Here is a 16,531-nt window from a genome sequence, read left to right as displayed (position 1 = left end):
CCCCCCCCAGCGCGGCCGAAGATTCAGCTGAAGCTGCCCCACTGCCCGGCAAAGCTCATGTGACCAACAGCGGGAGGCGAATTCCAGCTGCAGGGCCTGGGTGAGATTAACCCTTTTAGTGCTGTAAGTCTCCTCCAGAACAGATGAAGCCTGCAGACATTAATCCTCTTCCGAGTCTGAGGAAGAAGGAAGGTGAAGAAAACACCATAGAGACACCAAAGTCAGTAAAGAAAGAAGATCTGAAACCCTGAGGGAGGAAAAAGAGGAGGTGCTTCAAACCTAGAAGCTGAAATTCTGTTGTAAAGCTATGATGTATCAGAGTTTCCGTTGTAATTTCACAAAAGCATGGGGGGTGGAGCGTTTAAACTGCAATTGTGAGCAAAAGTACCTGTGCAGAAATAAGCAAATGCTGAAGCAGCTGTAATTTGATGAGAAGTTTGAACAGGGAGAGATAGAAGTGATGAGGACTCTTGCTCCAAATCAGAAGGAGAAGACCTCTGTTTCCTAGAGATGCTCCCAGAGATAGTCCTAGGGATGAAGATGATGAGGACCCTTTTGCTCCCAGGGAAGGGGGAGGACCTCTATTCCTAGAGATGAAGATGCTCCCAGAGATGGGTGAAGAGAACCTTTGTTTTTGAACAGCTCAACCTTAAAATGGTACCCCAGTAGCTCAAGATTAACCCTCAAAAGCAGTTGTGGGGAAAGCTGTAAGTCGAGGGAAGGGACTCTCACATGCGAGCAGAGAACCAACCCAGGTGGCTGTCTGGTTGTGATACTGAAGCCATGAGAGAACTGTTTCTTGTGGAGATGTCTCTATAGCATGAGCAAGAGAGATTCCTCTCCCTAAGTGAACTGAAAAAGGTTATTATAGAAGGGGTAAACTGACTGAAAATCTCAAGGGTTGTCTTTTTACATTGTTAGTGGGAGAAGGGAGAAAGGTGGGGGGAGGAGAAGTGTTCTGAAGGTGTGGTCTGACTTTTTTTCTCTTTCTTTTAGGTCTGTTAATAAACTTCTTTATATTCTTTTAAGTTTTGTGCCTGTTTTGCTTTCTCCTAATTCTTATCTCAAAGAAGGAAAATAAGTGAGTAATAGATACTTTGAACAAACCACTGCATTAACATAGATGAAAGTCTTAAGAACCTTATCACCAGAACTAGCATCAATTCCCAATGTTGTCATAAGTGAAGCAGCATGAGAACCAAGTCTGGAGATCCTCCCTTTAGACAGTAGGATTGTCAAGCCTAAACCACCTCTGCATCTTTCAATCTGCAAACAGTTTTTTGTCTGCCAGGTACATTTTGCCCACAATATTTGGTTCACATAACTTACAGGATGTCACTTCAAGAGGAGTGATGCTATCTATGAACAAGAGGATGCCTCTTCACCCCAGGGACTTGCCTCCTCACGTGGCTGCATGCTCTGGGGACCCCCAGTGCTACAGCAATGGACTGCATTTAAACTGCCTTATAGAAGCCTTGAATACAGTTATTAAGGTAATTTGTATTCCCATTCATGTCACTGGTTACTTGTATCAGGCAGACCAGACTTCTGAAGACTGCGTCCCATAAAAGATGAAACCTGGAGGCTTGGGCTTGCACTGCAGGAGCTACAGAGGGACATGACTGTGCCAGGTACAGAGCAGATGCTGCCCAAGCCAAGCACGTAAATTGCTATCTGTGGTACTAAGACTGGATTTTAAGCTCTTTGGTCCAGGAAAAGCATATTCTCCTTTGTAGAGCCAAGGTAAAAAGCTACAACTTCCAAACATGACCAAAAAAAAAAAAAGTCTGTGATAAATTATGCATTAGCTTTCTCTGTGAAGTCTTTCAGGTGACAGAGAAGCAGAGGGTTTTTGAGTCGTGTGTACATATGTTTCTCAGCAGAAGAGCTTCCTATGGAAGTTTCTAGGCACAAAGAACACTGAAAAGATCAGATAAAATCCTTTCAAAGAAGAAGAGGAAAAGATGTTATTCCGGTGACAACTTAAAATATATTAATCAAATACTGGAAAAGTTGTTTCAGCATATATTTAAAGCTGAGTAGAAGTTTCCTGGATTGAGACACAAATGAATATGAGGCTTTGTGTCTTTTCCTTTTAGGGGTTCTTAAGCAGGTTGTCACACGGGGTCCCTGAGAAAATGCTCATAGAGTGACAGCAGAGGCCTTGCAAGTAGAGGCAGAGGATGACTTCAGAGGGAAAAGCACAAATATGAATCGTCAAGGATGGTCATTGAAGGACTGCAACCTGAGAGCTGGGCAAGGTTTGCTTCGGGGTGCAACAAAGAAGCCATAAAAGAAGGGAACTTATACTGAATACATATAAAACATCTCCTGTATAGTGAAAAAGGAAAGAATAAAAAAAAGGAGGAATAGAGAGAAATCCCTCTGTGAGATGGTGCTTGCAGGAAGAGCAGGGTGTGAGGAGGTGCCCTGCACTGTGCCATCCCCTCACCCTGGCAGTAACAGCATTGTGCCCAGTCAGTACTTATCCACAGCAGGTCCTCTCTCCCCTGCTGTGGAGAAGGAATGCTGCTCTACTGAAACTATCCATCGACTGTTATCTTTTTGTTCTTGGGTTAAAAAAACTAGAATTGTAAAGAGCTGTGCACATGTGCATGTGTGGGCTTTCTGCTCTAGCTTTCCAAAGCAAGGTGGTTAAGACCACAGGACCAGGTCAGATTAAAGGTGGACATAATCCATTTTAAAAAAGTAATTAAAAATATGGAATATTAAAAAAAAATTAAAAATCTACAAAACCTCTAAGTACTTAAAGGTTTATAAATGCTATAAAGCTTCAGATAATGAATAAATAATTCATTACACAAATAATACTTAAGGGTGCGTTTCCTCGCTCGAGAAATTCCTGAAATGAAGCTTTGCAAATGCAAAGAACCTAAAAAAAAAAAAAGGCATTAATTCCAGAATGTTCTGAATTTGACAAGCTTCCACCTTAACATGAGATGAGAATTATTATTCTGTCACTCCTTCTGAATGATACCAAGATTCAGACGCCGAGCACGGCGCTGGAGTGCGAAGGTTTGCTGTACGCAGAGCAGCTCCTCGCTGCACCTGTTTACGATCGACTGCCTCATTATCATTTCGCTCAGCGGGAGGGAACACAGCTAAATTCACATTCGGAAAAAACTGAAAATTCCCTGGCTTTATTAATGCCCCTTTCCTGTGCAGCCCTGCACACCGCTCCCTGAGCACTGCACGGCCAGAGCAGGGAGCTTTGTTGTCTGGTGCTGCATGGCAAAAAATAGCACCACAGAAGTCTCCAAGCTGTGGGGATGGCAACTGGACATGATAGAGCTCAGAAATAAGGAGCCACGCCCATATGATGTGTCGATGTTTTGGGGTTTTTCGTTAGGGTTTTTTTCCCCCCAAAATGGCTATATCTAACCAAGAGCAAGGATAGAATAATATATGGAGAGGAAGGAAGCAGGAAAAATCAGTATATTTTTCACATGTTTTCATAAACCACAATAAACCACTATCGCTGACTATTTTCATCCCTGCAGCTGGGTGGACTCTGTGCTGCAGTGCAGAGATCCAGAGTTTCCGCTTCCCACCATGGCTTTTTGCTTCCTGGAGAGGGCAAGAGACCCAGTCCTGCTGGGCTGCCCCCCTGGAAACGTGCAAGGTCAGATTGGATGGGGCTCTGAGCAACCTGATCTAGATGAAGATGTTCCTGCTCATTGCAGAGGGTTGGACTAAATGATCTTTGAAGGTCCCTTCCACCCCAACTATCCCAATGAGTCTGTGATTCAGAGCTGCCAGGAGGGCTCCAGGCACCGCTCCCCAGATTGACCTGGGGAGTAGCTTTTAGGGTAGCCTTCTAAACCCTTGGAAATGCAGTTTTTACAGCTGGAGCATCATAACACCAAAAATTGCTGTAGAGTTGCATTTCATTGGTACTTATGTTCCTCCTCAAATACTTGCAATTCCTTATCTCTGGTTTTTGTTCTCTGGTTTTTATTCTGTACACTGCTAAAAGCAAAATTTATTTGCACGTAGGGAGAGCTCAGCAAATAGTTAAATATATTCACCCTAAAGAGCCACATGTAAGAATCAGGCGTGCAGAAACTGGTAACTGTCACATGGAAATAGCTGACCAACCACAAGTCCCAAAACAGCAAATACCCACTGAAATGGTTCTATCACTGGAATATGTTTGCATAAATTATTCACAGAATAATTCAGAATATTGAATGTGTACAATGTTAAGGCGGTCTGGGAAAGTCTGCAGAGATGCATTTTTCTTTTTTGTACAGATTTTTATCACTTCATAATAAGATTGGTCCTGTGGTCTGCTCAGTTCTCTCTCACAGTCTTGCAGACAAAGGTGTTACTGAGTGTCCCTGTCCCACAGCACCCCTTGTAAGTCAGAGTCTGATCAACTCTGAACACTAAGAGCATTAAGGTTAATATGAGCAAAGTGGTTAAATCAGGATTTCTTCATTAGAACAACTGTCTGTCTGTTATTAGCAGATTCTATTTGATGAAAAAGCTTACAAGAAATGAACTCTGGGAGTTGACTTGTTTTATTTGCTATCAGGGGACTGTGCTGACTTTTGGGTGCCTGGATTCTATGCTGACCAGTCTGTAGCAATCTGTCACTTGCCCAAAAAACTGCTCAGGTCTGTAAGGGGAGATAAAGTACCAAAGGTCCTTTAAGAGGCAGTTTGACACCACTATTTATTTCCTGTTATTGATTCAGCACAGCACAAAGGAACAATTTCAGTTCTTTACTAGACTGAAGGTATGCAAGAAAAATAAATATTCCTTTCTTAAAATTCACGGAACATGAGGTTGAGGATCCTCTTGGTTCATCGTGACCAGGAATTTAATTCTATTCTGACAAGTGCATTAATTTAAGTCAATGCATCTTGGGTGGAAGAGGCATGAATCAACTGATTTTTTTTTTAAATATATATTCAGTAGAAAAAAACCCAAAAATATATAAGCGGAAAAAAAATCTTATACCACTTTTCCCCTACTGATTCTCCAGCAACAAGCAAAGAATACGAAGTGTTTTTGCACAGTGTTGTAAATTCTCATAATAATGATGTTCCCTGTAGTACTTGTGCACTGTGAAATGAAAAAAACAATGCAGGTTTGTGCCAAAAAATTAGCATCTGACAGGCAGAAAAGCACAACCACAGAAGGAGAAGGTGGTAAAAAGCAGAGGTCAAATGAATAAAGCAGCCAACAAATTCTGAGGTGTTTCAGAGGCAGAAGTTTTCTATCAGTAAAGCTCCAAGATTAGCTTGTGGCCACGTGCAATCCTTATTTTCACCTCTGAACTCTGTCCAGTGTCTCAGGATACCTCTTCATGGCACAATATCAGGCCACACAGAGACCCTGAATGAACTTGCTCAAAGAACTAAAGTAACTAAAGCCCTTCTGAGAAGTGTATTAAGAACATGACTTTATCCTGGTTAGTCTGTGTCTAGTCCTGAGAGGAGGATTGAATATAAATCTCCCAAGCTCTAGAGAAAAATGTAGCCTTGGCTTCTTGTGTGCCATCTGCACATGAGTAATTTTTCCATCTAGACAAATTCTTAATTGCCTTGACTGATGCTGAATGGTTTTTTTTGTATGGCTAATTTACAGACCTACCTAATAGAAGGTATTATTTCAATTATCATGGGAAAAGGAATACAAATAAGAATAAAATCCCTTAAAGAGGTGGTGGATTCACAGAAGTCAATAATAAAATTTACCACTGATCTGAATATTGCAAGAAGTTCATCTTTACAGCCAAAAATATCCTTTCAAACAAGATGGAAAGGTCAAATTAGCATCTGGAACTATGTAGCTCTATCTGCAGTAAATTTATGACTTCTGTAGCTATTAGGTATAAGAACTTCACAATTGTTAGTACATTTATCAAGTATATGAATCATCCCATCTCCATTTTTCAGGTATAAATTCAAAGGCCCCGCAGAGAACATTAGGATACTTAGCATCTAACCTTAACCAATTTCCATGGAAAACAAATGGGCATCATACCTTGAAGAATCTGGCACAAAATTATTTCCCTCAGGTCTTATAAGTAACCAGCTGCAGAAGAGAAAACTGAATCCAATTTTCCAAGTTCAAGGCTGGCAACCTAATCTCTGGACAGGTTCCCTCTCCTGTGTGTTAAAACAGCAGCCTGAAAAAAAATCCACGTTCTGCCCCTTGGTTGAGTCTTTGACCTTGTCAAGACACAAAAGACCCATGAGACTTCTTGGGGCAAGCTGTGAGAAGAGGGTTTTCTATATGGAGAAAATACTTATTGCAGGATCTTATTGCTCAGAGTTGCTTATGTGGGTATTCATTGCTACAGCAAATACCACTAATTCACCTTGGGGCGTTTGGTTTTGTTTGTTTAAAATCTCTTTCTCCATACAAGCTTAAGGATCTCAGTGATAGCACAGCCCTGCCAGAAGCCACAGTGGTGACTCCTCAAGGTGAGGCAGAGCAAGCCTTTCACATTGAGAGCCCTGCGTAGCAGCAGTCCCACACGCTTTGTCCTGTTGCTGGTAAGAAAACCTGCTGAGTACCTCAAGGGAGAAGGGGCTGCATCACAGCAGCAGCCTTCTTGAGCAGACAAGACCTGCAAGCTCAGGGGCAGATTTATCTTAGCCTTTCTGGCATGTCTGTGTTCTCAGGAATCTCCTGCTTTCCTCTCCACGGGCCTCAGAGAACTTTCATTCCCCACCTCTAACCCACAACCAGGACGTAAGTAGGAAAAAACATTTCAAGGTGAAGGTTGGAGTGTTTTCTAGGCTTTCTGCCCCACTCTCTAGGCTTATTTGGGAGAGTGATGTAAAGTACAGAGCCAGGAAGGGCTCCTATAATCCCTGGGATTTACATAGAAAAATCTAATCCTGGTTAGCTCTGCTTTCTTCCTCTCTAAAGAAAATGTATGAGCCTGGATTTGCAGGCTCTGGGAGTAAGTTCTTTAAGTTAGTAAAGCCTGATTATTCAATGTGGAAAAGAAATCTGCTCCTTGGTGAGTTTAAAACTATTGAATAAAATTCACAGTCAAACACAATCCTTAATCTTAATCCTTAATTTCCTGTTCCTCACTGCAACAGCAGATTAAATTCCAATTAGTTTAGTTTCAATTTAATTGTTTTCATATGAAAGATGCAAAATCTGAAAGATTGCTTGACAATGGGTTCAGAAATTACTTAAACATGGGGTAGATCCCAAGACTACCAAAATCAAAGTTTTCAATGAGTTTTGGATCAGTCACAGCATAACACAAATTTTGTACAAATATCTAAACACGTTCTGTTGTACAGGAAGAGTCTAGAAAAGCTCCCATCTCCCTATAAAATCACTGCCTGAAGTTCACCCACTGCTTCTTAAAAAAAATTTGGAAGATGTTTTATTTGGAAACAATTTTATCAACATGTTTGGTATGTAGCATACTTCTCCTATCTCTCTGTTTCAATTACTACTAGTATTATTAATAAATCACAATTAGTTGCTATGGAGATAATTAAGTCTGCAAATAAAATATTGTGACTGAGCTTCTGAAGCAAATAAACAGTAAGTACCAGGAACAGATTAATGCTAAACTAACAATAAGTTTATTTCCACTAAAATTGTGTAATCAGGAAAAAAAACCAAACAAAAAACAAGAAGAAAGAATAAAAAAACCAAAACCCACACAAAAAACCCCCAATCCCAAACCAACTAAATCGCTCTCTATATCCAGCACTTTCTGATGGTCTCTGGGAGACACCGTGTTTACTAGAATGTTGTACTTAAATCTGAATATTTATTAAATCACATGATAGCTCTCCCAAGGGCAGGGCAATAATGCATTGTCACACCAACGTGTGACAGCCACACCAGTCAAAAACAAGCACTAAATGTGCTGCATGTACACACAGCTTTGTGTACCAGCTTACTTGAAATAGGGTTGCAGTTAGAGGCAAACTTTAGCATTGATGCAAATGTGATTTTCAGCACGTGAGAAAAGCTTTTTACCTTGAGCCATGAATGTGATTGTACCAAGCCAACAAGAGTATTTTGCCCAGAGTAAATCTGGGGTTTCTTTATGGTGAAGAAAATATGCTAGCAGAAACTGTTATTCATCTAGGAAGAAGATATGGTTTTTGGGCATGGCTACGTGAAACTAAGTGTTTCTGAAAGTGAAGTGGCAGATGGGAGGTAAACCCTTGGGAAAGATTGAAATCAGCATTTTGCTTAAACTACATTTAAATGGAGCCACAGAGAATAAATTAGGTGTAAACATTATATCCAGAAAGGATCCCAGACAACAAATTTGGTTAAACATTTTTCCCCGCACAGAGAAATTCCTCTTTAAGTTCATTAAAGTATGGGTGGATAAAAGAAGAGTTTTCTTCTTAGTTCTGTCTCTAAATTCATTGTAATTGCATCGTTGACATTTGTGCTATGAAAACAAATTCTCATTTACATTTGCTTTCATCTTTACTGCTGTTAAGTGTGATTTCAAGGGAGCTAGAAAGCAGCCAGGCTTGGGTGTAGCAAGCCTTAAACTCAGTGCTGGCTGCTGTGATGCCACTCCCTGGGCCTCCAGAAAGAAAAGCTGTGCTCTTCTGGAAACCAGAGGGGTCAGGGCTTGTGCCAGCCACTCATGGTGTTTGCACAGCAGAAACGTCCTTCCCCAGCAGCAGGACACTGGTGAGGACTGCCAGCACCCTGCAGCCTCAGAGTGAGTTTATGAGAGTGGCCCTCCTTCCTCACAAAGTTCAGGAAAAAGCTCATCCACATCAACGCCCTCTACAAAGTTGTTAGCCATCTGTCATTCCTGTTCCCTTCCTTCCCAAATTTCATAATAGCTGTTAATGGAATAAAGTAGGATCTCTCTTTGTCACAGGTGGTTACGGTTAGTCTCATGCACTGGTGCTTCTAGACCAATTCCTGATCTGCCAATTAAATTGTCTCCTCAGCACTTAATGAAAACAGAGAAATAGTTTTACAGTAATAAAGTCAACGGCTGAGAAAGAAAACTACTAAGGAAATCTGAGATTTTGAAGCCCAGGCTAATAGTGAAAATCTGTCCAGGCAAAGCATTGAAGAGATACTTGTGGAAAGAGTCCTTTTCTTTCTCCATAGTCTGATTCATCACTTCATGCTTAAGACTGTTTTGACTTTACAGTTCATGTGCATGATGTAAGACTGCCATAGCCCTGATTTTTCTATTTCAGCTAAATTCAGAGACTCCTGGATTTGCTTCCAGGACAAAAGCAATGCTAAAATACTCCAAAAGATGAAATTCCTCCTTCAACCCTGACATCTAGCCCTGCTTAACAAGATGTGCTTTTCACCAAGCTTCCTTTCATCAGTGGTTTTCAAACCATTCATCCAAGCAGGCTAGGTGGATGTTGGATAGCATCTCTTGAAAGCCTCCAGCATCATAAGCACGCTCCCATTATTGGTAAAGTGGTTGCAAAATCTCATTCAAAACAGAGCATTCTTTGATACAGTAGCAAGCCGTGTTTTACATAGATTCAGCTGGAAAACCCCTAAAGAATAACTTCTGAGACTTTTACAAGCCTATAAGAAGCACAGGAAACCACATCAGTGAACGAGAAAAACTCTACCATGCCCTAACACGAGCAGGATGCAACTATGGTTTGCACCCAGTCAGTGTGAAGACAAGACCTTGAGGCTTGAAGCTGAGGAAGAAATTTCTACATTGAAGTGAAACAGTGTAAACGTTTGTTTTCTATTCCAAGGGTGCAAGAGTACCATCTGATGGTATGATCCCATCTGAATGGTCATCTCATCTGAATTTAGCTGCCTAAAAGCTAAACTTCAACTTAGTGTCTACATCTAAGTCTCTCCCCTGGTGTATGTAGACAGACAAAAACATTTTGGAGAGTGATTCAATCCACCTGTTTGGGACACCTAGAAATGATACCTTAATATTTGGTAACTAAAGGTGAGTCTGGACCGATGGTGAATCTTCATCAGGTTTACTCAGGGCAACGGATCCCATTTTGAAATTTATGTAGGACAGTACACAACTGTCAGGGCCCCAGCGGCACTGACAGGCTTTAGTCACCCTGACCAGGTGGTAGCCATCTTTTAGTCTTCTCTGACACATATGGCCGTTGTTGTTTAGCTGTGAGCCCTCAAGACTGAGGTCAATAACCAGGTACCAAGCTGCATTAGCAAGACTTGACCCAGCAACTTAAATAAATTTATCCTCTTCTCTTCTATTTTACACTCATTAGACCACATGTGGAGTACCATGTCCAGTTTTGGAAGAGAGACATTGTCAAACAGCAATGAGACCAGGAGAGGAGCAGTAACATGGAACCACTGGAGGGTTGGCTCACACAAGTGTAAGAAGTATCTGAGACACTGGGCTTGTTCGGTCATAAGAGGAAGAAAACTCAGGGGAGATGTTATGACTGCCTTCATCAAACTGATGGTAGTTTTCAGAGCAGACAGAGAAGCCTGCTTGTACATACACAGGAAGAGCGCAAGAGGCAAAATTGTGCTACAGGTGAGAGATACAAGTTGTAACTTGTTTTCTTACAAGTTGTAAGAGAAATTCCAGTTGGATCTTAACAAACGCTTTTCCCCATCAGATGTGGTCAGTTCTTGGCAAAGTCACTCACAGTGCCTGCAAAGTCAATGTCTTTGAGCTGAGGGCTCAACAGAACAAGACCATGACAAGCTGGCCCAGCTCATCATGCCATCAGCAGGAGGTGGAGCTGGATGAAACCAGAAGGTTCCCTCCACAAGTCTCTGTGCAATTCAGGTTCGCTCAGCTTCCACTAAGTCCAGTTCGGACCTCTACCAACCTCAGTGTGGGCTTTCTATCCATTCTATTTCACTACCACTGGAAAAGGAGGACAAAATCCACACTTAGAATGGAAAACAAGTTACATATGTACATACATATATATATATACATAAATATATTTTTTAAATATTCAGAAAGGAAGAAATATGTTATTTAAAAATTTCCCAACCAAAACATTTTTTTTGTTACTCCAATTCTAGATGTGTTGAAACCCCTATCTTTTCTCATGTCTATTAGCATATGCATGAGTGGAAGCAAAATTATTATTTGTTTGAGTGCCCAGATTCTCATGAAAATGAAAACACCTGAAAATAAAAAGTGAAAATTGAAGCGCTCAAACTTTTGTGCTTTGTAAGAGCTTCTACAGCTCACCAATATAGAAGATGAACAAAACTCAAAGGTGCAAAAAACAACTGGTCACCCATAATCACCAGTCTGAAAGAAGGTGGAGAACTTAAAGGCAGCTTTCCTCTCTACAGCAGTTCCCAGCAAAGGCAGTCAGGAGAGGGGAGGAAGTCTGATAGGACCTATTTTGCATTCAAAAAAGGCATAAAGCAGAATTCCTGAACAAGTGGGAAGAGAGCGAGGGAAGTGAAAAGGCTGAACAGTGTTCAAGGAATAATGGTTGTGAATGCTAATGCCCTTACTGAAACTCCCAACTCAGCCAATTTAATGTGACGACAAACAGCAATGAAACACAACCCTGCTTCACACTCCTACCATAACATCACGGCACTGCACACTACAATTTAAAGATAATTAACTTACTTCATCATCAAATTTTGCCACTGCATCTGGCTGTAAAGTTTGCCAAGAAGATAAGGAAATTCTGCACCAAAGTAGAATTGGAATTTCTCAGCAGTTTCCCTCTAGGAGTGTGGCAAAATTGTACTTCTACACAAGTACCTGGTTTTGGGTTTAGCATTTTTGAATATATTGCTTTCTTTGTGCCCTTTATTGCAGCAATCCTGTCATTAACTGAAGAAGAATATTTAGATTATCTGTCTGGCAGTTGCTGAGGTTATGGAATATGCTCCATATAGGATTTGAATCCCACCATCGCAAAGGGTGAAGATTTATGTTACAAAGGTTTTTTGTGCCAATTTTCTTTGCTTTTCAGAAAAACAGCACATCTGACTCACTAGTGGGATAAATATTTCTTTGTTCAGAGCATGGGGCTGTCCTATGGCACCTGAGCAACATTCAGGAGTTGTTTAAATTCCATCCACTTAGGGCAGTCTGGTCAGTTCCTGAAATTTGCAGAGTTTAGATGAGGCTCAAAGCTCTCTGAGTTTCTTCAGAAATATTCTTTCCTAAGAAAGTTTGATTAAAAACTGGCTGTTTCACATAAGATTCTATGAAGAGCTGAGTTAAAGACACTCCTTTGTATCCCATGGATAAGATACTTGCTTCCTAGGACTACAGGAATGGGAGAATGCTTATAGTTTTCAAATCAGGACCCAGACTCAGGTAGGGCTGGTTAACTTCCAGTTTGCTGAATGTATCAGCTTGTTTTCTTACTTTTATGCCTAATTTTCCAGCTCAGATGGATTGATACTTTTGATACATCTTCTTGGGAATAAAAATCCCCAAAAACCTACCTTGGAACAAGCTTCTAACATTAATTTTTTTATCACTGTCCAAAACATTTTGAAGATGAACCTCTCAATTGTCAATTTATCACTTCCACAACTGTTGAAGACATAATGTATCTTGGGTGGCTAACACAGACTGAAATTTCTGCTGTCCTCTCTTTGCTTTTATGGCCTAACCATGCCAGAGTGAAAACTAATTGCAGATTTTTCTAAATCGGCAGTGGCTATGCTTTCAAACTGTCCTGGTTTTGCCTGGGATAGAGTAACCCTGCTTTCCTGGAGGTGGCTGAACACCTACCTGCCCACGTGAAGTGGTGAATGAATTCCTTGTTTTGCTTTGCTTGTGTGCATGGCTTTTATTTTACCTATTAAACTCTCTTTATCTCAGCCCATTATTTTTCTCACTCTTGCTTTTCTGATTCTCATTCCACAGTGGGGGGAAGTCAGCAGGTGGATGTGTGGGACTTAGCTCCAGGCTGGTGTTAAATCCCAGCACAAACACGGAGTACCCATCCTGTCTGAAAGCTCTGCAAACTTCATCTTTTCCATTCACACAGCTGAAGGAACACGATTAATGCTGCAACACAAGGGTATCAATGTAGTAAATCTCAATTCCAGACTGTATTGGAGGAGGTAGAGGGCAAGTCTATTTCAAAGCAGAACAGATTTCACCCACTGACACTGTCATACCTACAAGGACTAAGATGCACAGGCCCAAGTTTGGCATTTGAGCAACAGGCTAACATGTCTTCAAGGTATCTGGCCATGATTACTTGCTGTGGAGGAGGACAAGGTGCACAGTTATCAAATCCTCACCACCTCTTCAGGGCTCTTCTCAAATTATTTTTGCATATATGTACCCTTCAGGAATAGCAATTGTGATTCTCCCTCTCTTCACTATGTCTCACCTCTCCCAATCAGTATTATTTCCTCACCTCTCCTTCTCCTTATAGGGGTGTCTTATCTCCAGTTCTTTTATCTTCCCATTCTATCTCTTAATGGCTGCAGACTGGCCTGTTTTTTTGGCTGACCTTTGTTTTCTTAATTGGAATGTCTATGTGGGTGGGTTGGGATCTTCATGATCTGCTAATCGAGGTGCTCTCAGCACACCTCTTGTGCAACCCTGCTTTTTGGTTTCTGGATGACCCCATACCCAGACATCCCCATGTAGGCTATGGTGGCCCTTGGCCCATGCCAACAGACCCTGTCACCTCTTCCCTTAGGCGATCCCTGGTAGAAGGCACCTGTAATCTTGGATCAGACTGAGTGGAAACAGCTAAATTGTGAGAAGCTGTGAGAAACCTCAGTGTGGGCTTTCATCCCTGTGCCTTGGTCCTTGCCTAAGGCTGTACCTGTGCTGTGGAAAGTCCCCTGCCCAGCCTGGAGCTTTGCCTGCCCAGGCATCTCTCACCTCATCCATGGGACGCCTCAGCATCACCACCTGCCCAGACACTGAGCTAAGCCTGGTCACCATGGCCATGAGCTGCTGGCCCTCACCCTTCCCAGATCATTAATATCTGGTACAGGCCCCCTGTTCCGGTTTGATCAAATTTAGAAATATATCCTCTGAGAGAAGGCACAACTCCTCCCTTTGGTCTCCTCGGAGCTGGGGCTTGGCCCAGGGCCAGGCCCTCTGCACTCGGTGGAAAGTCCTCCCGATGTGTTCTGATATTGAAGCAGTCCAGCAGAAAAGAGAGAAAATCCGAAATTCCAGGGAAGAAAAAAATTCAGCTCTCAATCTCTCTCCAGAGAAAAAGAAACTGAAAAAAACTGGCCAAAAGCTGACTGGGAAAAAAAAAAAAAGTCATTATCTGTGTGTGACCTTGAACAAGCTGCAATCTGCTTTGAAAAAGTTTTGCTCAGGGTTTTTCCTTCCTCCTCTCAGTCTCAGTTTAAAGGCATAGAAAGGCACAAGAACTAATTTCTGGGCATAGGGCAGCGATATGGGATACACATCATAAAGTCACCCCAAGACACCCCCACACACCCTGGTTATGTTAATTAAAATATATATAAAAAATGCTCTGCTAACAAAATGAATGCATCTGTTCTAGCACCACTTTTTATTCTCAATTCTGCTCATAGCATCCAGCAATCAGTGTTAGTTCTTGTCTGACTTTGCTTTCCACATTCAGAACTCAAAGTTAGTTTGATTGAAAGTTTTTAAATTCACTTTTCACATACACAAATAAATTATTTTTGCTTCAAATAAGTTTAACGTAGTCTAGCCTCAGCACTGGAAACTATATTCCAAACTTTTTCTATACCAAATTACTAAATTATTTTCATTAATGTAATGGATTACATTTTAAAATACTTTCAGCAATAAAACATAAACTTTTTATTATTAAAACATGTTCCCACTTCTGTAAGAACTTCAGTGTTATCTCACAAATATGGCTTAACAGGCTATAGGAAGGCTGCTCGAAGTAGACCACTCCAACTGAATTCACTTTTTTAATGACGAATAAAGCTTTACATACTGCTTTTCACTGAACATTTTAAATCTCAAAAAAATCTGTTGTCATCCTGAATCTCACTAAATCCCCTATACTCACTTTTCAATCATTAGGGTTCCATAAAACAATGGAAATTTTAGGCAGTTATGCTTTACCACAAAGCTTGAGGAAAACCCTTCAGTGATTAATTTCTTACTACAGGTTGTTCTCATTGTTGTTACTGTTCCTTTTACAAGGACAAACTTCATATGTTGAATTTAATGCTATGGATTTAGTCTCTGACAAAAAAAAAGTTTTTATTTTAGTCCTTTTTTGTAGATTGTTTCCCATGATCTGGGGCTAGAATTTGATTATCACCACACATAGGAAATGACTCTTTGTCATACAGCAGTTTTTAAGCTGTGGCACTCCTGTCACTTCCAACATAAAATGCATTCAAATCTCTGACAAGTATTAGCTTGGTGGTTGACATACTGCTCCTTGCACTGATTTATCATCACAGTCTAAGACCGTGTGAAATGTGCAGCCCCTTTGAAATCTGTAGATTGGGATCCATAAAGTTTGACGAACACACAAACACCACCCCCCACCCTGAAAAAAATTGAATCAGGGGGATGGAGAAGCAGAGGTTAAATGATTTACTAAGAATTGGTTTGTTAGAAGCAATGCATACTGCTTACCCAGCACTTACTGTGCCTCCCAAAGCAGGATGAGAAGATAAGAGACTACTGATAACGCGAAGGAATCCTGACCAAAGATACGGTTTTTAACCTAAAACTAGCTCAAACCAGTCTTGAAGTTTGGACTTAGGCCAGGGGCATAAAGACCATGCACAGGGAGGAAAGGTGAAAAGTTCAGGATAAGGAAGACCCTTCATCTAAGGAAGACTCTTATTTCACCTTGGAGACCCCTGCCCACGACCACCAGACAACACTGCGCACGCGTAACGCGGATGTAAATGACTTTTGGGCTCATTGTAATACGAAGCGAGGCTGGGCGGGGCCAGGTAATGAATATGTATAGGTGTATTGGGAAACTCAATGACTATGGAACTTGTAACCCGATAAATACCAAGCTGAATGCAGCTGTGGGCACGCATGGCTTTGGAGGAACTATGGCCCATGCGTGACAGCGCTGGAATAAACATACCTACTTTACTACTTATTCCAGTAGTGGAGTCTTTCCTGCTCATCAGAATAAACCACAAAAGGGTGAAAGACATACTATTCTTTACCAGCCACACAACTGTTTAGTGTTGAGTGATCAGACAGAGCTCATTTCCTCTTTTTCCATAATTTACTCTTTCCTTAAAACAATAGCTAAGGACTCCAAGGTGGTAAAAAAACCTGAGCTAAATACTAGAGAAGAGACAACATGCTAATTTAAACCTATAGTGATACTGTCAGAATATAGCATGGACCTTGAGTACAATTCTCGTATCAAACTTGCTATTCTCCTCAGATAGAGATGTCTCTAAATAAACGCAAATAAAATTGTGTATTCTGCAGCTACAATTAACCACCTCACACTACATACTAGCGCACAAACCCAAACTCCATCCTGTAAGTCTGATTTTGCTGTCATGTTTCTATCAAAAAAGTGATTAAATAGATTTTAAATCATTGACAGGTACACCTCTGAATACTGAGGAACTGATGAAAGAAAGAACA

The sequence above is a fragment of the Corvus brachyrhynchos genome, unplaced genomic scaffold, assembly GCF_000691975.1.
Source record: "Corvus brachyrhynchos isolate BGI_N302 unplaced genomic scaffold, ASM69197v1 scaffold209, whole genome shotgun sequence".
Taxonomy (NCBI): Eukaryota; Metazoa; Chordata; class Aves; order Passeriformes; family Corvidae; genus Corvus; species Corvus brachyrhynchos.
The sequence above is the reverse complement of the archived record's forward strand: the minus strand, read 5'-3'. Positions refer to the sequence as shown.